Raw genomic sequence first — 24,110 nt, 5'->3', positions numbered from 1 at the left:
TCCATGTCATGAAATGTTCCACGGATTCATCATTGTTCTTTACTGATGCATAGTAGTCCATTTTGTGAATATACTGTACTTTATTTATCCGTTCACCCATTGATGGGCACCTTGGTTGATTCCATCTTTTTGCTACTGTAAACAGTGCTTCAGTGAACATGGGTGTGCATATATCTGTTCATGTAAAAGCTCTTATTTCTCTAGGATATGTTCCAAGGACTGTACGGTAGTTCTATTTCTAGCTTTTTAAGGAAGCGCCAAATTGATTTCCAAAGTGGTTGTACAATTTTACTTTCCCACCAGCAGTGTATAAGTGTTTCAGTCTCTCCACAACCTCTCTAACATTTATTATTTTGTGTTTTTTGGAGTAATGCCAACATTGTTGGCGTGAGATGGAATCTCATTGTAGTTTTGATTTGCATTTCTCTAATGGCTAACAATCGGGAGCGTTTCACTGGACACACTTTTAACTCAGTAGTGAAGTTACTCCTGAGGTTCACCCTTCAGCCAAAGATTAGACAGGTCTATAGGCCCAACAATAACACATGTGAGGAACGTGGTTCATAGTTCAATCATGTATATGAGACTAAAGGGCACAACAGCCCAAAAGCAAAGACGAGAATGTAGGAAGGGACAGGAAGACTGGACGAATGGAAACAGGTAACCCAGGGTGGAGAAGGGGAAAGTCTTTACACATTACAGGGTTGGCAACCAACGTCACAAAAGAATTTGTGTATTAACTGTTTAAAGAGAAACTAATTTGCTCTGTAAGCTTTCACCTAAAGCACACACACACCTACACACACAAAAAGTTTTAAACCAAAACAAATATATATTTCTAAAAAGAAAATAAAAAGTAGTTTCTGAATATGTCATGGAAATTAGTTTACAATGATATGTTTTTCCTGTACCTGTCCTTTCTATTGTAGAAAAAAATTTGTTTGAATGCAGAATATAACTCTCAATAACTAGATTCTTAATGTTCAAAAAACTAGTTATTCATCAATTATAATTATACTTAAAGGCATTAAGTCAGAAACTTGCTAAGTTTTAGCTTATGCTGCCTATCAAAATTGAGGTGGCCATAATTACATGAAATCCTGTAGATAGTAAACGTGTTGTCAGCTTCTAAGGAATTAGGATCACATTACCTCATTGGCTTATTGGAATTAAAGGGATAAATAACCCCAAACAGGTCTGTAACCTATTAAATTTATTTTAATGAAATCAAATACACTAATCTTAGCTTAAAACTTATAAAAACATTGGTAGTTGAAATGACAAGAACTTCGAAAAGTTAATTTACAAAAATAAACTGAAAAGGAAGTAAAACAAGACTCTAAGTGCATTTGTCCCTAGTTTTCTTTCTAAGATTAATTTAATAATAGCTGTATCTGAGTTTTTTATCTGATAGATGTTCTGTAAATATTGTTGGATAAATTCATATTTTTCAAAATAGAAATCACTTTATTTTATGTTATAAATGTATAACAGGTAGTCATAAAAATTTCAGATAATGCAGAAATATATAAAGTAAAAAATAAAAACATAAATAAACAAGCCTGTAATACCACCTTTTAACATTTGGAATATGTCTTCTTTTTTTTTTTCTTTGACAGTTTTATTGAGATGCTATACAATTGATTCACATAATATACAATTCACACATTAAAAATGTATAGATATTTTTTAGTGCATTCAGAGAGTTATGTAGCCATCATCACAATTAAGTTTAGAACATTTTCATCATCCCCAAAAGAAAAATAAAATACCAATTAGCAGTCACCGTCCATTCCTTCCTAACACCTTGCATCGCCCCTCCCCCCCCCCATTGCCCCCTGCCCTAGGTAACAGCTTTCTGTCTCTAGATTTGCCTATTCTGGACAATTCATATAAATTGAATCATACAATATGATCTTTTGTGACTCGTTTCTGTCACTTAATGTTTTCTAAGTTTGTCCACATTATGGCATGTATCAGTACTTCATTCATTTCAATTGCCGAATAATATTCCATTTTATGTACACATCACATCTTCACTTGACTTACCACCTGTCTGTCAGTTTGTCTTACCATGGTGGCTTACCTGTTGCTCTGATGCTGGAAGCTATGTCATCAGTATTTTACGTACCAGCAGGGTAACCCATGATGGACAAATTTCAGTGGAGCTTCCAGACTAAGATAACCTAAAGGCCTGGCTATCTACTTCCAAAAGTTAGCTAATTAAAACCTTATGGATCACAACTGAACATTGTCAGACTTGCTTGCTTTGTAGACATCATTAGAAGAGATCCTTTACTGGATGGTGAAATAGAGGGTCAGTGAGGGCAAGGAAGATCCTCAGTGAGATGGATTGGCACAATAGCTGTAACAATGGACTCAAACATGCTGGTGGTTTCGAGGATGATGCAGGGCCAGGCAATGTTTTCCTCTGTTGTACACAAGGTCACCATGAGTTGAAGTCGACTCTGTGGCAGCTATCTATTTTCTCTTCAGCTGATGGACATTTGGGTTGTTGGATTGTTTCCACTTTCGGCTATTATGAATAATGCTGCTATGAACATTTCATGTACAATTTTTGGGAGTGGATGATTTGTTTTTTTCTATTGAGTATATACCTAAAGGTGGAGTTGCTGGCTCATATTGGAAACCCTGGTGGCATAGTGGTTAAGTGCTATGACTGCTAACCAAAATGATAGCAGTTCAAATCTGCCAGACACATTGCAAACTCTATGGGGCAGTTCTACTCTGCCCTATAGGGTCGCTATGAGTCTGAATCAACTCGACAGCACAGGGTTTGGTTTTGGTTTTTTTGGTAACCCTACGTTTCATCTTCTCAGGCACTGACAGACTGTTTTCCAAGGTGATGGTACCATTTTACATTCCCATCAGCAGTGTATGAGGGTTTCAATATCTCCGTATCCTTGCCACCACTTTTTATTTTGTGTCTTTTTCATTTAGAGCTTCCTACTGGGTGTCGTTATGAGTCCGAATTGAATTTAACCAAGAGGTCGGCTGTTTGAATCCACCAGGTGCTCCTTGGAAACTCTACGGGGCAGTTCTACTCTGTCCTATACGGTCGCTAGGAGTCAGAATCAACTCGACGGCAGCGGGTTTGGTTTTTTTTAAGCCACCTAAGAAGGGAGTGGAGCCCTGGTGGCACAGTGGTTAAAAGCTTGGCTACTATCCAAATGGCTGGCAGTTTGAATCCACCAGCCTTTCCTTGGAAACCCTATGGGGCAGTTCTAGTCTGTCCTATAGAGTTGCTATGAGTTAGAATTGACTAGAAGGCAATAGATTCAATTTGGTATTTGGAGGAAGGGAATGTCATGGATGGAATTATGACCTCCCAAACATGTGTGTAGTAACTTGGTTAAGCCATGAATCCCAGTATTGTGTGGTTGTCCTCCATTTTGTCATTTTAAATTTATGTTAAAGACAATTAGGCTGGGATCTAACACCCTTGCTCAGGCCACACCCCTAAACCAACATAAAGGCAGTTTCTCTGCGGTGTGGCCCGCATCACCTTTTATCCTTGAAGAGATAAAAGGACAGTGAAGGAAGCAGAGAGTTGGGGACCTCATACCACCAAGAAAGCAGCACCTTTGGACCCGGGGACCCCGTGCCTGAGAATCTGCTCGACTGGGAGAAGATTGAGGAAAAGGACTTTCCTCCAGAGCCAGCAGAGAGGGAAAGCCTTCCCCTGGAGCCGATGCCCTGATTTTGGACTTTGAGCCTACTTTAGTGTGAAGAAATAAATTTCTCTTTTTTAAACCCATCCACTTGGTGTACCTCTGTTATAGCAGCACTAGATGACTAAGACAGGGAGTAAGTAGAGAAGGGGAGCATCTTGGAGCATTCCAAATATTGGAATGAGAAAGACTCAAGGGAGACTGGAACAGAATATCCATGGAGAAAGGAAGAAAACTGAGTCTGTTTTTCTGGCGATCAAGTGAAAAAAGTGATTCAAGAATGAAAAAGTGGTTAAATGTGTCAAGAGCTCCTATGAATATAAGTTAGATGAGGACTGAAAATTGACCATTGGGTTTGGCATTGTAGAGATCTTTGACAAGATTGGATTCAGTGGAGAGGTGGGACAAAACTTACTGGAGCTGGATCAGAAGATAATGGAGTCGAAAAAGTGGAGACGATGGGAAAGAAAACTTTTGCAAGGAATATCATGATAAAGGTGGCAGAAAATTCCAAAGGCACCAGAAGAAGGAAGATTAAGGAGAGTTTCTATTTAAATATGTGAGATGTTGTTGTTGTTGTTAGGTGCCATTGAGACAGTTCCGACTCATAGCGACCCTATGCACAACAGAACAAAACACTGCCCGGTCCTGTGCCATCCTTACAATCATTGTTATGCTTGAGCTCATTGTTGCAGCCACTGTGTCAATCCACCTCATTGAGGGTCTTCCTCTTTTCCGCTGACCCTGCACTCTGCCAAGCATGATGTCCTTCTCCAGGGACTGATCCCTCCTGACAACATGTCCAAAGTGTGTAAGACGCAGTCTCACCATCCTTGTATCTAAGGAGCATTCTGGCCGCACGTCTTCCGAGACAGATTTGTTTGTTCTTTTGGCAGTCCACGGTATATTCAATATTCTTCGCCAACAACACAATTCAAAGGTGTCAACTCTTCTTCAGTCTTCCTTATTCATTGCCCAGCTTTCACATGCATATGATGTGATTGAAAATACCATGGCTTGGTTCAGGCGCACCTTAGTCTTCAGGGTGACATCTTTGCTCTTCAACACTTTGAAGAGGTCCTTTGCAGCAGATTTACCCAAAGCAATGAGTCTTTTGATTTCTCGACTTCTTCTTCCATGGTTGTTGATTGTGGATCTAAGTAAAATGAAATCCTTGACAACTTCGATCTTTTCTCCATTTATCATGATTTTGCTCATTGGTCCAGTTGTGAGGATTTTTTGTTTTCTTTATGTTGAGGTGTAATCCATACTGAAGGCTGTGGTCACTGACCTTCATTAGTAAGTGCTTCAAATCCTCTTCACTTTCAGCAAGCAAGGTTGTGTCATCTGCATAACGCACGTTGTTAATGAGTCTTCCTCCAATCCCGATGCCCCGTTCTTCTTCATATCGTCCAGTTTCTGAGATTATTTGTTCAGCATACAGATTAAATGGGTATGGTGAAAGACTACAATCCTGACGCACAGCTTTCCTGACTTGAAACCAATCAGTATCCCCTTGTTCTGCCCAAACAACTGCCTCTTGATCTATGTAAGGGTTCCTGATGAGCAAAATTCAGTGTTCTGGAATTCCCATTTTTCCCAGTGTTATCCATAGTTTGTTATGATCCACACAGTCGAATGCCTTTGCATAGTCAATAAAACACAGGTGAACACCCTTCTGGTATTCTCTGCTTTCAGCCAGGAACCATCTGACATCAGCAATGATATTCCTGGTTCCACGTACTCTTCTGTAACCGGCCTGAATTTCTGGCAGTTCCCTGTGGATATACTGCAGCAGCCTTTTTGGAATAATCTTCAGCAAAATTTTGCTTGCATGTGATATTAATGATATTGTTCTATAATTTCCACATTTGGTTGGATCACCTTTCTTGGGAATAGGCATAAATATGGATATCTTCCAGTCAGTTGGTCAGGAAACTGTCTTTCATATTTCTTGGCCTACATGAGTGAGCACCTCCAGTGCTGCATCTGTTTGTTGAAACATCTCAATTGATATTCCATCAATTCCTGGAGCCTTGTTTTTCGCCAACGCCTTCAGAGAAGCTTGGACTTCTTCCTTCACTACCATCGGTTCCTGATCATATGCCACCTCTTGAAATGGCTGAATATCGACTAATTCTTTTTGGTATAATGACTTTGTGTAATCATTTCATTTTCTTTTGATGCTTCCTGCGTTGTTTAATATTTTCCCCATGGAATCCTTCAGTATTGCATCTCGAGGTTTGAATTTTTTCTTTAGTTCTTTCAGGTTGACAAACGCCGAGCGTGTTGTTCCCTTTTGGTTTTCCATCTCCAGCTCTTTGCACATGTCATTATAATACTTTACTTTGTCTTCTTAAGAGGCCCTTTGAAATATTCTTTTCAGTTCTTTTACTTCATCAATTCTTTCTTTTGCTTTAGCTGCGCGACGCTCAAGAGGACGTTTCAGAGACTTCTCTGACATCTGTCTTGGTCTTTTCTTTCTTTCCTTTCTTTTCAGTGACCTCTTGCTTTCTTCATGGATGATGTCCTTGATGTCATTCCACAAATCGTCTGGTCTTTGGTCACTAGTGTTCAGTGCATCAAATCTGTTCTTCAGATGGTCCCTAAATTCAGGTGGGATACACCCAAGGTCATATTTTGGCTCTCATGAACTTGCTCTTATTTTCTTCAGTTTCTGCTTGAAATTGCATGTGAGCAATTGATGTTCTGTTCCACAGTCGGCCCCTGGCCTTGTTCTGACTGATGGTATTGAGCTTTTCCATCGTCTCTTTCCACAGATGTAGTCAATTTGGTTTCTGTGTGTTCCATCTGATGAGGTCCATGTGTACAGTCACCGTTTATGTTGTTGAAAGAAGGTATTTGCAACGAAGAAGTTGTTGGTCTTGCAAAATTCTATCATTCGATCTCCAGCATCTTTTCTATCACCAGGGCCATATTTTCCAACTACTGATCCTTCTTTTTTGTTTTCAACTTTTGCATTCCAACTACCAGTAATTATCAATGCATCTTGATTGCATGTTTGATCAATTTCAAACTGTAGCAGCTGATAAAAATCTTCTATTTCTTCATCTTTGGCCCTAGTGGTTGCTGCATAAATTTGAATAACAGTCATATTAACTGGTCTTCCTTGTAGGCGTATGGATATTATCCTATCACTGACAGCGTTGTACTTCAGGATAGATCTTGAAACGTTCTTTTTGACGATGAATGCAACACCATTCCTCTTTGAGTTGTCATTCCCAACATAGTAGACTATATGATTGTCCAATTCAAAATGGCCAATACCAGTCCGTTTCAGCTCACTAATGCCTAGGATATCGATGTTAATGCGTCCATTTCATTTTTGATGATTTCCAATTTTCCTAGAATCATACTTCATACATTCCATGTTCTGATTATTAATGGATGTTTGCAGGTGTTTCTTCTCATTTTGAGTCGTGCCACATCAGCAAATGAAGGCCCTGAAAGCTTTCCACCATCCATGTCATTAACGTTGGCTCTACTTTGAGGAGGCAGCTCTTCCCCATTCATCTTTTGAGTGCCTTCCAACCTGGGGGCTCATCTTCCAGCACTATATCAGACAATGTTCCACTGCTATTCATAAGGTTTTCACTGGCTAATGCTTTTCAGAAGTAGACTGCCGGGTCCTTCTTCCTAGTCTAGAAGCTCAGCTGAAACCTGTCCTCCATGGGTGACCCTGCTGGTATCTCAATACTGGTGGCATAGCTTCCAGCATCACAGCAACACACAAGCCCCCACAGTATGACTAACTGACAGACACGTGGGGGGATTAATCTCTAGTCCTTAGAAAATGGTACAGGCTCTGTTCAAAATATAGCTGAACAGCCTGTTCCACTCTTAAACATAACAAAGACCCTAATACCTTAGAACATATTCTCCCCTATTCAAAATGGATGATTGAGACCTTGAGATGACATGACATGATGCTCTAAGTAATCCCTAAACATTTTTTTATTAAACCAGCTACACTGGTCTCTTACAAAGGGGTACAGAGCTATCTTAGCTCCTGTGGCCTTGGTCTCTCCTTTCTTTTTTCTTCTCTTGAGAAATGGCCTTCAGTCTACAAACCAATAAGAAGGCTGTCTGACATTTTTAATCTACAACTTTCTTACTCCCTATCTCAGCTACAGTAAAAAAAAAAAAACAAAAAAAAAAACTTACTCCCCATCTCAGCTACAGTAGACTTGACAAAACAGTTCCACTAGCCGAGAGATTCTTTTGTGAGGTTTTTCAGCCTGTTACAAATATACTGATTAGAGCCCAGATGTCTGACATACATATCTTTAGTTTAACAGTTTTTTTTTTTTTTAGTTGTTTTGTGATGTATAAGACCATCTGTAGACTATGTGCTCAAAACATTAGGTAACCCTGATCTTCCCCATATAAAACCCTCCCATCAACCCTTTAGATAGACAAAATTTGAAAAAAACTTAACCTCCCCGTCTCTTGAATACTGGTATTCAATAAAGCCCTCTCTTACTGCTTACCTCCTCCTGTCTCAATATTAACTTCCCCACAAGCGACTTGAACCCGTGATTTGTGATAACAGTAGTAATCTCTACGGAAGCAGATCGCCACATCCTCCTCCCATAGAGCAGCTCCTATGCTCAAACCACCAGCCTTTTGGTGAACAGCCTAGCGCTTAACCACTGGGCCACCAGGGCTCCTGTACCACCAGGACCTTCAAAAGAAGGATAACAGCTCTATACTGTGATTCAACATTCCATTCTGAAGTATTCCATAGATATGAATACCTTGGAAACTACTAAGTTCATTTTTCCTTCATTACAAGTGTTTTACATCAGGCATGGCAAACTTTTTTGAAAAGAGTCAGATGAGACACAAATTATGCATTGCAGGCCATATAGATCTCTGTCGATGTTCATCAGGGTTTTTTTGTTTTGTAACCCTTAAAAAAAAAAAAAAAAAATTCTTAGCTTGTGGGCCAAAGAGGCCAGCAGAGTTGGCTCACAGGACTTACTTTCCACAGCCCTGTTTTAAATGTTTAAATAAAACAACTTTTTACCTGGAGGTAAAACACAGACACCTTGACTGAATTTTTTAAAGGCATTATTTCACATGTCAACAGTTCCATCTTCCGGCTCTATGAACTATTTTTGTACGAACATAAAATCAGTTTTTTTTTTTCAACGTAAACTTCAAAAAAAACAAGAGCATCATTTAGCGTGGTTTCAAATAGACCTAATCTAAAAAGGAGACGAAGTTAGGACCCTCGATCCTACTATTCTGTCTTTCACTGACTAGATGGTGAACACCTTAGACAAACTATATATCCTCCCTGAACCTTGGTTTTCTCATCTATAAGATAGTTCAACAAGGTCATTAATTAAGGTTTTTTTGTTTTTGTTTTTAAATTCCAGTTGATTTTTCCCAAATTTTTATGAATATATCTATGTCTTTAACACTCTTTCACGGAATATGGACACGCTGGTGGCGTAATGATTAAGAGCTATGGCTGCTAACAAAAAAAAGTTGGCAGTTGGAATCCAGCAGGCGCTCGGTGGAAACCCTATGGGGCAGTTCTAGTCTGTCCTACAGAGTCGCTATGAGTCAGAATCCACTCGACTGCAACGGGTATGGAGTTTTTTGTTTTTTGTTTTAATATGGAATATTAAGTGTTTGGGTGCTAACCAAAAAATCGGCAGTTTGAACCCACCAGCCACCCTGCAGGAGAAAGACGTGGTTGTCGGCTTCTGTAAAGATTACAGCCTTGGAAATCCTATGGGACAGTTCTACTCTGTCCTTTAGGGTTGCTATGAGTCAGAACCTACTCAATGCCAGTAGGTTTTTTTTTCTTTAATATGGAAATAGGCCTATTTATGACACACTTTTTCGTAGTTATCTTTTTTTATGAATATGAGTTCGTTTTGTTATTTGTTGTGTTTGAATTTCCTTCAGAAAAAAAAAATCTTAATTTATACTTCGCCCTGTGCAAATAGCCAACACCCTCAACACCACTTATTGGAAAAATTTTACTGAACTGTGAATAAAAGTAAACTCAAGTAACTGAAAACAAGTTTTTAAAAACATTCTGTAAAGATAAGTCTGCATGCTTTGGTTAAGTTGGGGTCAAGGCGAAACTGAGCATCCAAAAGTTAATGGAGAAGAAGCACCTCCCAAGCCTCTACCATCCTGTTACTGGGGTGATGGCTTAGAAGCAGTACAGGCTCAGAGTCTGGGCAGCTCTTCCTAACTTGCTCAGGCTTTGACCAATACTATCTCCTATTGCACACTCGGCACCTTGGGTTTATCTGCACTACTATTTCATTTTTCATTCATATCTGTCATCAACTCTTGTTTCAAAATGCCTTTCTCTGATATATCACTTCTTATTTAGCCTTTCTGGCATCCACCTAGTCGAGATGCTCAACTTCCTAGCCCTGCATTATGAAAATAGCCATCGTAGTCTATTGCTTTTCAAAGAGTGCTCTGAGAATTTGCATCATTTGGGATGCTGGTTAAATATGCTACCTCCTAAGTTTTTTTTTAAGCCCCATCCTGTAGAATACCACTGTTCAGCAGAAACACAACACGAGTGGCATGTGTAATTTGAAATGTCCCTGAAGTCACGTGAAAGATTTAAAAGAAAACCGATTAATTTTAATAACACATTTTATTTAATCCAATTTATGTCAAAGATTCATTTCAATATACATACAAACCAACAAACCCAGTGCCATCAAGTCGAATCCGACTAATAGCGACCCTATAGGACAGAGTAGAACTGCCCCACACAGTTTCCAAGGAGCACCTGGGGGATTCGAATTGCCGACCTTTTGGCTAACAACCTTAGCACTTAACTACTACTCCGCCAATGTATATAATGCATTAAAAAACATAGGAATACATGATACTTTATATTCTTTTTTCTGTATGTCTTTGAAATGTTATGGATGTATTTTACACTAGGAGCACATCCCAGTTCAGACAAGCACATTTCAAGTGCTCAAGACCCACATGTGGCTAGTGGCTAGTCTACTGGACTGAATCAAACTGGACGAGAAGGGAATATAAGCCAGGAATTTGCATATTTAGCAAGATACCCAGGGGATTCTTCTACTTAATTTTGAGAACAACCATTCTAGGCTGTCCCGTGCACAATCCTTTCTACCAACATTATTGAACCGGACTTGAAAAAATGTCGCTTTCCTGGTCTCAATTGCTTGGTGGCCATCCAGTCAGCCTCTAATTCATGGCGACCCCAGGAACCATGGAACAAAGGCCTTTCTTCCTGGTCTGTCTTGATCTGGAAAGTGCTACTGAAACCTGTTCAGCATCACAGCAACACACAAGCCCCCGCTGACAGATGGTGGTGTCTACACGTGAGGTGCACTGACCAGGAATTGAACCTGTGTCTCCTGTATGGAAGGTGAGAATTCTGCCACCACTAAGATCCTAGAAATCTCTGGTGCCTCCAGCTCAATCAACTCAGATAAGCATTCAAAGCTCACTAAAAGTGACATAACCTCATCCACCCAACATACTCTCCCACTAGGAAATGTATTAGGTTCTACCATGAAGCTACCATGAGGCAAATATTCAGACATTCATCTATGCAACACATATTTGTGGAGCACCCACTAAATGCCACCATGGATCCTACACAAAAATAGGGAATATATAACACAAATCCTGATGAAGCAACTATTATGAGATGCTATGAGAATATGTAAGAGAGGACTTCATACAGTCTGAGGAGTCAAAGAAAATTTTTCTAATAGTAACATTTAAGTTAAGAAGGGGTGTGAGTATAATTAGGAATCTGACCACCAAAAAGAAATTTGTAGACATGATGAAAAGCCTTGAGTTTGAAAGAATGATGAAGCAGAGAGGTTAGGAAAGTAATCTGAAAGGAGGTTGTGGAGGTAGGCAGAAGGCTGAAAAAGCCTAAGCGGCGAAAATTCCGTTGTTCTTTGTTTTTTTTTCTTGCATGTATATTTAAATAAAACAAGACTACAAACTTCTCAAAAGGTAGACTATCCCTCTTACGCGTTATTTTTTACTTATATCTTCTCCTAGAGTACAATGAAAATATTCAATAAATACTTCCTCAAGGCACGGAAACAAACTAACAAAAAAAAGCCAAACCCACTGCCTTCGAGTCAATTCCAACTCATAGTGACCCTGTGCTTAATGCCTGAAAATTCTGTTAATTTCTAGAATCTCCAAGTTACATAACAATTATTTGCATTTTCTGATAATTTAAAAATCATACTATCATGAAACACAAAGAAGTCTTTCCTGAGGTGCTGAGTTTTAACATAAAGTTAGTTCCTTCGAAACAGGCAATTTTTCTATGGGGAAAGGTGGATGTCAGAACGCAGGCCCCAACTGAACTCCCTGGAAACCCTGGTTGCCTAGTGGTTAAGTGCTAACCATTGCTAACCAAAAGGTCGGCAGTTTGAATCCACCAGGCACTCTTTGGAAACTTTATGGTGCAGTTCTACTTCCTTCTGTAGGGTGGCTAGGAGTCAGGTTTTGCAAGCGGAGGTCCCAGTGGAAGGGTGAAGGACATTCAGCTTCCTTGCCTCTTAATCACTGCCCCTGACATCATTGTTCTTCACATCAAAACTGGTGATTAAAAAACTCAAAAGAGACTAAATGATGTAAGATTTTACTGGGTCAACTCAGCCTACTATCCATTCTACTTGTAGTTTGCTCTTCAAACTGATTGAAATATGCTGTTTCACTGCGTGAAAGGCTCCCAACATTCCTGCCCTTCTCTCCCACAAGAGCACACCCTGTAGAAACAATCCCTACACTGACAGCACTGGGGCAGAACCTGTGATTCTGAGGGGATATCACTTTAAAGGGGTTTTTATCACTTTCAGTATTAGGTCAAAAGGGAGATTATGTGAATGGATCTGATCTAAAAGCCAGCCATGATCTGACTTGAGTCCTTAAGACTCCAGGACTTTCCTGAAGTCACAGAACTTGGAAGTGAGAAGGCCTATGGAAAGGTGGCCTCCAGCAAACAATTAGCAAGACAAGGGGGGCCTCAGTTGTACAAGGGAAGGGAAATTAATTCTGCCAACAACCAGAAAACCTGGAAGAGAACTCCATATGTCAGATGAAGTCTATTCAGCAGGCACCTTGATTTCAGCCTTGTGAGACTCTAAGCAGAGAAACCAGCTATGCCATGCCTTCTGAGTGAGGAAACTGAGATAATAAATGGGTGTCATTTTAAGCAGTGGAAATTATGCTCATTTGTTATGTATCGATAAAAAATCTAATACACATACTCAGGCATTTCTCATATAATTAAAGAACATAGCATGTCTGCTGGATAGCCTTTCAGACTTCATTTTACAAATAATTTCCTTCTTAATGACAAACATTAAATGTCCAATGTCTCCTTAATACTCCCCACTGTAACATAAAAAAACAAAAAAGAAAACTGTTGCCATCAGGTGGATTCCAACTCATAGCGACCCTACAGGACAAACCAGAACTATCCGACAGGATTTCTCCAAGGAGCAGCCTGTGTATTTGAGTTGCTGATCTTTTGGTTAGCAGCGGAGCTCTGAACCACTGTACCACCAGGGCTCCCACCCTAACTATTGAATTTGTGAGTCAAATTCACCTTCAGTGTTGAAGGGTCTTTTTGGTGATGTGACCTTAGTTCTGACAAACCACCAAAGGATGGGAGGGTGAACCAAGCACATTTTGCCCAGTGAGACACAGCCCCTGCCACCCCAGGCTCTGCTCCACTGCTTTGATGGGGCCCTGAGCTCAAGACAGATATGGACATGGAAGAGAAAAGTGGATTTGGGTTCATTCTTTCAATTCCTAATCCAATTTCTTTGGGGGAAAAAAACATGATAGCAGACTTAGCGATTGAGAAATAAATGCTGTACTGCATTGGGCAAATCTGCTGCAAAAGATCTCTTTCAAGTGTTAAAAAGCAAAGATATCACTTTTTTTTTTTATTGTGCTTTCAGTGAAAGTTTACCAACCAAGTCAGTCTCTCATACAAAAACTTATATACACCTTGCTATATACTCCTAGTTGCTCTCTCTCTAATAAGGCAGCACACTCCCTCCCTCCACTGTCTGTTTCCTGTCCATTCCCCCAGCTTCTGATACCCTCTGCCCTCTCATCTACCCTCCAGACAGGAACCACCCACATAGTCTCATGTGTCTACTTGATCCAAGATGCTCACTCATCACCAGTATCATTTTCTATCCCATACTCCAGTCTGAACCCTAACTAAAGAGTTGGCTTTGGGAATGGTTCCTATCCTGGGGTAACAGAAGGTCTGGGGATCATGACCTCTGGGGTCCTTCTCGTGCCAGTCAGACCATTAAGCCTGGTCTTTCTATAAGAATTTAGGGTCTGCATCCCCCTGCTCTGCTGCTCCCTAAGGGGTTCTCTGTTGTGTTCCCTGTCAAGGCAGTCATCAGTTGTAGCTGGGTACCATCTAGTCCTTCTGGTCTCAGGCTGATGCAGTCTCTGCTTTCTCAGGCCCTTTCTGGCCCTTGGGCTCATAATTACCTTATGTCTTCGGTGGTCTTCATTCTCCTTTGTTCCAGGTGAGTTGAGACCAAGTGCTGCATCCTGGATGGCTGCTTGCTAGCATTTCAGATGCCAGACACCACTCTCCAAAGTGGGATGCTGAATGTTTTCTTAATAGATTTTATTATGGCGATTGACTTAGATGTCCCCTGAAACCATAGTCCCCAAACCCCCACCCCTGCTATGCTGGCCTTCCAAGCATTGTTTATTCAGGAAACGTTGCAAAGACCAAGGTGCAGCTGACCCAAGCCATAGTATTTTCAATAGCCTAAAATGCATACGAAAACTGTACAATGACTAAGGAAGACCCCCAAATTGCTGCGTTTAAGTTAAAGTGTTGGTGAAGAATATTGAATATACCACGGACTACGAAAAGTATGAACAAATCTGTCTTGGAAGAACGACAGCCAGAGTGCTGCTTCAAAGCGAGGATGGTGAGACTTGTCTTAAGGATTTTGGACATGCTACCAGGAGGGACCAGTCCCTGGAGAAGGAGATTGGAATTAGTAAAATACAGGGTTAGGGAAGAAGAGGAAGAACCCTAACAAGATGGATTGACACAGTGGCTTCAATAATGGCCTCAAATATAGCAACAATCGTGGGGATAGCGCAAGATCTGCCAGTGTTTCTTTTTGTCATGCACAGGGTCACTAGGAGTCTGAACCAACTGGAAGGCACCCTAACAACATGGGCACCAGGCTCTAGAAGGCAGTGGCTTGGCTGCTCAGCGTGCAGTTGCTTCTGGATAAATTTCCACCATGCATCCGCTACTGGGCAACGTGAACAAGTATGAAGATCAATGGGGCCACTTTAGGTGCAGCTGGTAGGCAGTTTACATTAGTTTGAAAATACCTTTAAAACTCAAAATTGTGCTCCTTGCTCGCTCAGTCCATAAGCGTAGTAAGCGGACGCAAAAATAAGAATTGCCCATCTTCTCCACTCTGCCCCATCGAGTCTATCACGAGGAGAATCTATCACCCAAGGAGCAAAAATCCACACACACAACTGAAACCCCAGTAGCAAAGCCAGGTCTCCGGACCGCGCCTGCGCATTTAGCCAGCTCTGGAGAAGGCGAGGGAGGGGGGGCGGAGAGGAAGGCCAGGGCGCCGCTGCGTGGGCGGGACCAGGCGATTCATCGCGCCTGCGCCAAGGGCAAGACTGCGGACTGCGGCGTAACGTTTGAAACGAGTGGCGGGGAAGCGCTGCGGGATCCGCGGCAGTGGGTGTCTGCACGGTGTAAGGCGCGCCTTCGTCTGTGGGCCGAGCCATGGCTCTGCAGCTCACCCGGGAGCAGGGTGTTACACTCCGCGGAAGCGCCGAAATCGTGGCTGAGTTCTTCTGTAAGTCCTTCTGGTGCGGGCCAGGGTTGGGGAGAACCGAGCCCAGGCCGTCCCGTAGGCCCCCGGCTCGGCCTCCGAGGTGGGGAGCCGGGATGGGCCGGAGCAGCCCTGAATCCGAGCCCTCGCGGCCCCGCGCGGTTGCCGGCCCCGAGGAATCGGCGGAGAGGCGGATGCCGGCGCCTAGCTCGGGACGCGTTGCTAATGGTGGAGGAGAAGGCTGGGCGCTGCGGGGGCCGCCTCGCGGTGCAGCGGCCGCCTCGCGGTGCAGCGGCTTCACCTGGAGCGGCTCTTTGGTCGGACTCCGCAGCCCCCTGAGACCTGGTACGGCTGAGCGGAGACCCAGTGTGTATTTTGACCTAGCCCCTGCCCCGCGTTGGTTCTGAGGCAGGGCACAGTTCCTCAGACTTTGTTTGGATAGCATTGTCCCCGACCAGGCCAGCTGTGTGCACGACTTCTACTAGAGCCTGGCAGGACATGAGGGGAGAAAAGGAGGAAAAAGAGGAGAAGCTTGTCTCGAGCAGTTGACCAGTCGGTCCAAGCCTGTTTTGTATCTTCTAGCCATGTAATCTGAATTTAGTCTTGGATTACAATGAGACGAAATGTGGCAGTGGTAGGTTAATGCATTTTGGCGTTTAATTTGTCCTTTATTGCCACGTGAATGCATATATTGCTTTTACCCTGAAGCAAGATTTTATGGACATTTAATGCCACTTTGTACAGACGTACTCTGCCTTGAGTAAGACAAGCAAACCTGTGTTTCAGCATTTACAGTTTTACACCATTAATGAAACCATAACCACATAGCCACATCTAAATATGGTTTATTTTCTGTAAGTACAAATGATAATGACTTTAACGTTTCTTTTGCTTTCCGCGTTTGACATTAACAGCATTTTATATCAGCGTGGCATATATCCATCTGAAACCTTTACCTGAGTGCAAAAATATGAACTCCACCTTGCTTGTGACTGCTGATCCTGAACTCATCAAATACCTAAATAATGTGGTGGATCAACTAAAAGGTATTTAATAATTGAAAGCAGTTTGAGTTTTGCAGCCATTTTTGTATCCACATTGCCTGTCATCTTGGTCGTTTTTCAGCTTCCTATATAGAAGTGTGAAACACACTGCCTTCTGAAATATACAGTGGTTTTCAATTGGGAGAAAGTGCAGAGTGTATAAATTAAATCCTTTTCCACCACATTCTGAGGTGGCTGAGTATTTTGATGTTAGGAATATGATATGGCTTGATAAATGTCTCCATCAACTCCCTTAGAATGATTTTTGCTGTAATTCAAAAGTTCATATGGACAAATGGTACAAGTTAGAACTTAACGTAATTATGATAGCGTTTGAGAAAACGACTACTATACATTCCTAACATGATGCTTTCTCTGTAGCTGCTGAGATTTTAAAGTTAGCGTTAGAGAAACATCAAGGAAAATAAAATTGTATTAAACCTGCATACTAAACTTGGGTTTCTGGGACTAAAAAAAAAAAATCCTAAGTACCAGAACACCCATTTTTTAGCTTTTTCCCTTTATCTTTCTTTTTAATCTGCCTGTGACTGAATCTCTTTTACTGAACCCTCAATTCTTTCTTTCGCTCAAGAAATTGCTTTACTACCTGTTGTACCAATACTGTTCTCCATGTATTTTTTTCCTTCTAGAATTTCTGATAGCTTTCCTTTCATGTTTCAACTTAGTTTCTCCCCATTTGTTCTTCCAAAATACTAGTTTGTCTTTTAGTAGTGGCAATCCTTTTTCTTTTGAATTTTTAAATTCAAAAATTGTTTTTTGTATTGTTGTTTCAGAATTTTTTCGTGTTCAGTTGTAGCTTCATTTTTTAGTTTTTACTTTATTTTTTACCTGTTCTGTTTTAATAGGCCGTTCTGATAATGGCCGTCTGACCTTCGTTAGCTTGATACCACTATGAAGCTACATTATCCTCTAGATAAGCTAGTAACATTTCCCTGCCATTAATATCTACATGAGTAAAATCCCTAGATATTTGTACAGGGCTGTATGGAAGGATCTCAAGCAATGGTAAAAAGACAAGGAAAGGAAGATAGGAGTACAGAGTTTCTCAGCCTCAAAGAAGTTAAATGGTTTAATAGGTCAGTGCTATGAGAATAGCAAGATTGGGCAACTGTTGGGGGTGTGGTAGTAGATATCAGTCTCAGGTGCAAGCAGGAAGCATGTCATTAGGAGTAACCTCCCTCTCCCAAAGTTGCATCCAAAGTTATGGGTCAGAGGGTTAGGGCTAAATCTCCCATAGCTGTTCATAGAGCTACACCCAGGTGGATTGGCCTAGAACCTCCACAGATCTGTATGTATAGGTCTGTGTCTTCATCTCAATTTGGTGGAGAAGCAAGCTTTGCCTGAGCCGCTGGTTCATTGGATTATCTCTTTCGAGACCACTCAAATGAAATTCCACCTCAAATGTATCTGGACTTCCTATATTTAGCTTGTTCCCTTTTATTTTTATTAAAATTGAGGAATTATTCTTTGAGGCAAATTGTTTATCTGTTTTGAATCCCGTTGCTTTTAGTGTCCTCAGGGACTTTACACTACTTTTTTCCTATTTTTTATTTCTGTTGTGATTGGGATTCTTCCTATTGACATCATGTCTCCAATTTTCAAAGAAGAAAAATTGCTGCCTACCCGAAATCCCCTCCAAATGACCACGCATTCTCCTTTTAAAAGCTAAACCTTTGATGGCAAGTTGTTGATATATGCCAGGAGTCCAGCTGGTGGTCTGTTTTTGTACTGCTTGGAAACAGAACAGACACCTAGGTGGCCCACAAAATCTAAAATATTTACCAATTACTAAATGATTTTCTGTTTCTTGGTGGAAAACTTTGCTGACTCCTGTATATGCTATATCAGTTTTCAAAGTTACCTCAGAGCGCAATCTGAGGCCCTCCTCTCACTTTATAATCTCTCTAGATGATCTCTGACATGTGCTGATAAACCTTGTGTAGTTGACTCTTTATATCTAACCCAAATGTCTCCTAATTCCAAACCTATATACCCAGTGCCTTTCTTACATAACTATCCCGGAGATACTTCCGACTCATCATATTGAAAACTAAATTTAAGATTCTGTGCAAAAGTGCTCCACTTTCAATTCACTTTCCTAGCAGTGAATGGCTCAACCATCCAACCGGCGATACAAGCCAGTAACTTGGGAGGTATTCCTGACTTGTTAGCTATGGGGGTTAATCCACTAAGTTTTGATAAATTTCACCATGAAATCCCTTGAATCTGTCTACTTCTCTATTTCTACCAGTATATCCTCCTACATGCTTTAATGATCTCATCTTGCTTAAACTACTAAATGAACGAGTTAGTGTCTAAAAACCAAAAATCCAAACCCGTTGCCCTTGAATCGATTCCAACTCATACTGACCCTATAGGACAGAATAGAACTGCCCCATAAGTTCCCAAGGAGCAGCTGCTGAATTTGAACTGCCAACCTTTTGTTAAACCACCTTTTGGTAAGGGAGTAAGGGATCTACACTAATGTCTAGATCCCCTGTAACCCATTTTCAAAGTGATAGTTTTGGAATGTAAATCTGATTATATCACGTCCTATTTCGAACACAGTGATGACTTCCCTGGTTCTTCAGATATAATTTCATTTGGCCCGCCTGGCCTTGAATGGTCTGGCTGCTGTTTATCTTTCCTGCAGTTGTACTGGCTTTCTTTCAGTCCTATAGTCACCTGCTGTCCCCTTCAAGTACTTAAGGCCTATACCTTCTTCCCTTTCCTTTTGCATATTTAATACTGTTTGCCCCTCAGAGCTAAGCTGAAGCCTTCCCTGTCCTCCCTGATTGGGCCAGTTTTTCCTATTTAAATGCTCTTCATTGTACCATTTCTCCTTCACAGCAGTCACTGCAGTTGTAATTTCACATTTGTTGGTGTGGTGATTAAATCAGTTCCCATCTCCTACGCTCCTACCTTGGTTGTGGATGAAAATCTCTCTTGCTCACTGTATCCTCAGCAGCGAGTACTGTACTTTGTAGAAATACTGAGAATTTGAAAAGAGGAGCTAGATTATTGATGTGATAAGTTTTCTGAGCAGAAGGGAGGGCGTACAAAATACCAGTGGTAGGAATTGGCCGAGGGTAGGACGAGAGACCTGAGAAGGTAAGAGTTGCTTTGCAATGCAGTGGACCAAAAAAGATGCCTTGTTTTGTGTTGCAGAATGGTTATAGAAATGTTCTGTTCAGAAACTGGTGGTAGTCATCTCAAATATTGAAAGCAGTGAGGTCCTTGAAAGCTGGCAGTTTGATATTGAGTGTGAGAAGACTGCAAAAGATGACAGGTAAGTAAGAAATGATTTTTGCTCTGATAAGCCTTTTCCAGAAACTTGTTTTCGTTACGAAATGAGTTCTAAATCTATTGAACTAGTTTCATGTAAAGTAAATTACATAAAGTGTTTCTGTCAGTTTAATTTAATCTTCAATCTCCTGTGGAAAAGAATTGTGCTCAGTTTAGCACATCATGGATTTGTGTAGATGGTATTCTCTTAACTTAATGCCCTGAGTTTATAGCATCGAGTTCTAAATTTTAATGTTTATGGTGGTGTTTTCAGAACTCTACAAGACACACTAGATGGGGCATTTCAGGAATGTACTTATATCTAAGGGGTTTTCTTAGACTCTTCCCTAGCTAGAGATGTGACTCTGCTTTATTTCCTTTAATGTCATGAACTTGCTAAGTCATGTGACAATAAATGATATGATGCTGATCTTAATAGATGACTGAAAGGATAAATGAAATACATAAGGATATTAAAATTATGCCTCCTAGGCTGTAGGTCCTAAAATACTTTTATTCATTATTTTTTAAACTCTTCTTATTGCATTACGCATTTGATTTCAGAAGCACTTAAGCAGGTAAATACTCTTGGTTACTGAGAAGTTTTAAATAACTTGTGGAAACCTGAAATGCGTGAATAGATTTGGTTTCTTCCTAGTGCAGCCAGAGCAAAGTCTCAGAAAACTATCCAAGATGAGATACGTTCAGTGATCAGACAGATCACGGCTACAGTAACATTTCTGCCGCTGTTGGGAGTTTCCTGTGAGTATTTACACAGCTTCTCATTCATTTAAAGTTGTAATGGGAAAAGGCTAAACTACTGTTCAAGAATCACCCTTTATTCAGTTTTTTGTTAATTGTTAGTATCATGTGATATAAACGGGGACAAAGCATTGTAAAGCAAAAAGTAAAGATTGGGATATTGCAGGGAAAAAAATGAAAACTTTTACAATACCCATTCTGGTGTAATTCCTTTTGCTATTTTCTGTGTGTTAAGATTTTAGCTGTAAAACTGTGTTTTGCTCTTCAAACTTAGTTATTCTTTCATTTTCAGGTATTTACTGAATGCCTATTATATGCCAGTCAGTGGTCTGGGTACTGAAACATAACAGTGAACAAACCAAGACGTTAGCTCTCCTATGGATTACATTGATTACATTCCTTTTTTTCCCATGTGATGATACACTTACAATATTTTTGATGATTTTCTGTTTAAAAAAAGAAAAAGTCGTATAGTTTTCGTAAGATATGATAGGCAGTTGCAGTATTTTCTGTATTAAAATTTATTTTCATCGAGGAAAAGATACTAACTAATGATTAGAGGCCAAACTATCCTGTCCTAACGCTATGGGTGGTTCAAAAGGCGAGAGAGGCAGGGTAGGTTGTTTTACATTTGAAAAAATGGTGTACTTTGATGTATTTTTATCCCCAATTTAGGTTCATTTGATCTACTGATTTACACAGATAAAGATTTGGTTTTACCTGAGAAATGGGAAGAATCAGGACCACAGTTCATTATCAGTTCTGAGGAAGTCCGTCTTCGTTCATTCACTACTACAATCCACAAAGTAAATAGCATGATGGCATACAAAACTCCGGTCAATGGCTGAGGGATGAGCTGAGAAAAATAATGTACTTGGCAATTCTCAAATGTGTTTTCCTGAAAGGAAGTCAACTACAAGTTGATATTTTTATTTCACTGGTGAATTTTTAGGTGGGGAAACAACATTATACCCTCCTGAAGTGTGCATCATCCATTTTTTGTACCTGTTTAATGTTCCATGGAGTTGACATCATGAATTTGAGATGATGGCATTATCCCTTCACTAATGTATTTGGCTAAATAGATGAGCACAAAAGCATATTGCACGTTGTCCAAAAGGGAATCAGTGTTCTAATGTCAGTTCTTTTGAAGGTGGCAACGGTAGTTGGAAAAACTTTCAGTATAAAGCTAAATAACTTGCTAAATCAGACATTTTGGTCAAGTAGCTTGAGTCAGAATATAGGTAGGGTGATATTTAATTGTAAATTACTGCAAAAATAGTCTGACTATTCAGAATCTTTGTTTAGATCCTGAAAATAATATAATCCATAAGTCAAGAAATATTGAGGTCCGTCCAGCATTTTTTTAGATCTAGAGTTCCCATGTTGAAAACATTTCCAATTATTTGACTTTATATAACTTTACCTATGAAGCTTTGAATGTTTCTACTGTTTAATTTCCTGTGATAGAGAACTCTTTGAAAATGTCCTTTTATGTTTGATAAAATCAAGCTTTTAATGACAATGGTGAAATAAAGTTAAATTTGTGTGTTTTAAATTTGTCTTAAAATGTTTTGATACTGGTGTTAAATGGTAGGTGAGATGGGTTCAGTATTGCAAATGATTTTTTTGTGTCACCTAGGCTATAGGTCCAAAGCATACAAAGACGAGGAAATCTTGAGGTACCTTGTATCTATTGTGTTTGGTTATACCACTTTAATCTCATAATAATCGACTTAAAATCAACATTGATTGTTTGTATAACAAGAGATATGCCTTTCGGAATTAGTTCAGTTTAGCAAATGTTGGATTGTAGTACCTTTAGGAGTCCCTGGGTGGCGCAAAAAATTAAGCACTGGACTAGTAACGAAAAGTTTGGTGGTTCAAACTCATCTACAGGCAACTCAGAAATAAGGCCTGGCAATCTGCTTTCAAAATTTCAGAGCCTTGAAAAATATGGAGCAGTTCTACTGTGTGCACGATGGGTTGCCATGAGGCAAAATCAACTCGAGGGCAACTAACAATAACAACAAACTGCCTTTCTATGCTCTTAGCCTTACCTTCTTGACTTATGTGTAAGATTTCTCACAATATCCTTAATACGGCCTTTTTTTTTACTCTCAGCTTGGTTATCTTTGTGTACTTATACAGCTTGCTTATCCCTGTGCCTGCATTAATACTATCATCAGGTGTGTTCTATCTAGTTCTCACCTATTTTTCCAAGGTCAATTTATTGCGAACTTCAAAGAAATCTTTTATAATCTATTCTGAATCTCATCTCTTTTATAGTAAGTGAATTTATTACGTAGCTACAATGTCCATTGGACACTGTTCTAATTTAACTTTCACTTTTCAGTGAATACACATAGCCTGTATTCATTTATTCAAAAATTACATGTTGAGCGTCTATTAATGTGCAAAAATGCTATGTTGCAAGTGTCAGGATGAATGAAACAACGTTCTGGCCTTTCCAAAGCTTAAAATCTTAGGAGGCAAAGGAAAATACCTTGCAGAGGACCATAAAGTAGCCACACATGTCATTTAATTATGTATTTCTTTGTCTTCATTACTTCACTTGATGAATCATATCTTTTTGATCCAATTGCATACTTTTTAAGAACGAAGTGCATTGTCTTATATTCCTTCATCTCAGTGCTTGGCAAATAGATGCTACTCTTTGATGGTGGTTATAGTGAATGCTGTTAAGAAAGCCCATACCCTAAGGAGCTGTTGAAGCTACCTAAATGAGGCCCAGGTGGCTAGAAAGGGTTACCCACAAGTCTTTTCTTGAATAAGAAAAGTAATAGTGCAGAAATGGAAGTGATTTTGAATTAGGTATAATCAAAAGTCTCTAGGTTTCCAAACAACATACAGTGTAACACAAAGTGGACACTATTAAAATTAAAGCCTTCCTTTGGATTCTTGGACAGTTCATAACCTCTAACATTTGAAATATAGGTTGAGAAGGAAAGCAGAAATGGAACATTGGAATAAATAAGGAGAAATGAAAATCCTGGTTGTATTTTTAGGAAATATGTTTGAAAATCTTAAAAGAAAGCAAGGACTGTTTAGCCTTCAAGAAGCATTGAATGCCTACGTAGTAAACAATGGAAATGGTAAATAAGATGTGGTTCTTCCCCAAAGGAGCTCACATATTACTGATCACACTAAAATTTCAGGCATTCATGTCTTTATTTGGCGAATTAAATGATCTTGTTTTAATTTGTGATTTAGTATAGCACTGACTTCTTTTTCCTTTAAGAGACATCTCCAGAAATTACTGCTGTGAATTTTAATGTTTCTCATTGAAAATAATTTTAATGATAGGAGCTTCTGTCCTGTGGTCTATAGCTGCAACTCTGTAGTACCAATTCCGCATCAGGTAAGCTCTTGTTTTGAAAGTGAAAGCTAGTTTAGGGAAGGTTTAATGG

General features: G+C 40.0%; 1 long non-coding RNA gene across 1 annotated transcript; it reads left to right on the top strand.

Annotated features, from left to right (window-relative positions):
* Nucleotides 1–15,425: 15,425 nt before the first annotated feature.
* Nucleotides 15,426–23,194, top strand: LOC111749207 (uncharacterized). The gene is made up of 5 exons (XR_010322027.1): nucleotides 15,426–15,592; nucleotides 16,483–16,614; nucleotides 19,801–19,921; nucleotides 20,581–20,679; nucleotides 21,355–23,194. It is a non-coding gene; the product is annotated as an uncharacterized LOC111749207 (long non-coding RNA).
* Nucleotides 23,195–24,110: the final 916 nt, after the last annotated feature.

Source organism: Loxodonta africana, chromosome 5 (genome assembly GCF_030014295.1).
Source record: "Loxodonta africana isolate mLoxAfr1 chromosome 5, mLoxAfr1.hap2, whole genome shotgun sequence".
Taxonomy (NCBI): Eukaryota; Metazoa; Chordata; class Mammalia; order Proboscidea; family Elephantidae; genus Loxodonta; species Loxodonta africana.
The sequence above is the reverse complement of the archived record's forward strand: the minus strand, read 5'-3'. Positions and strand labels throughout refer to the sequence as shown.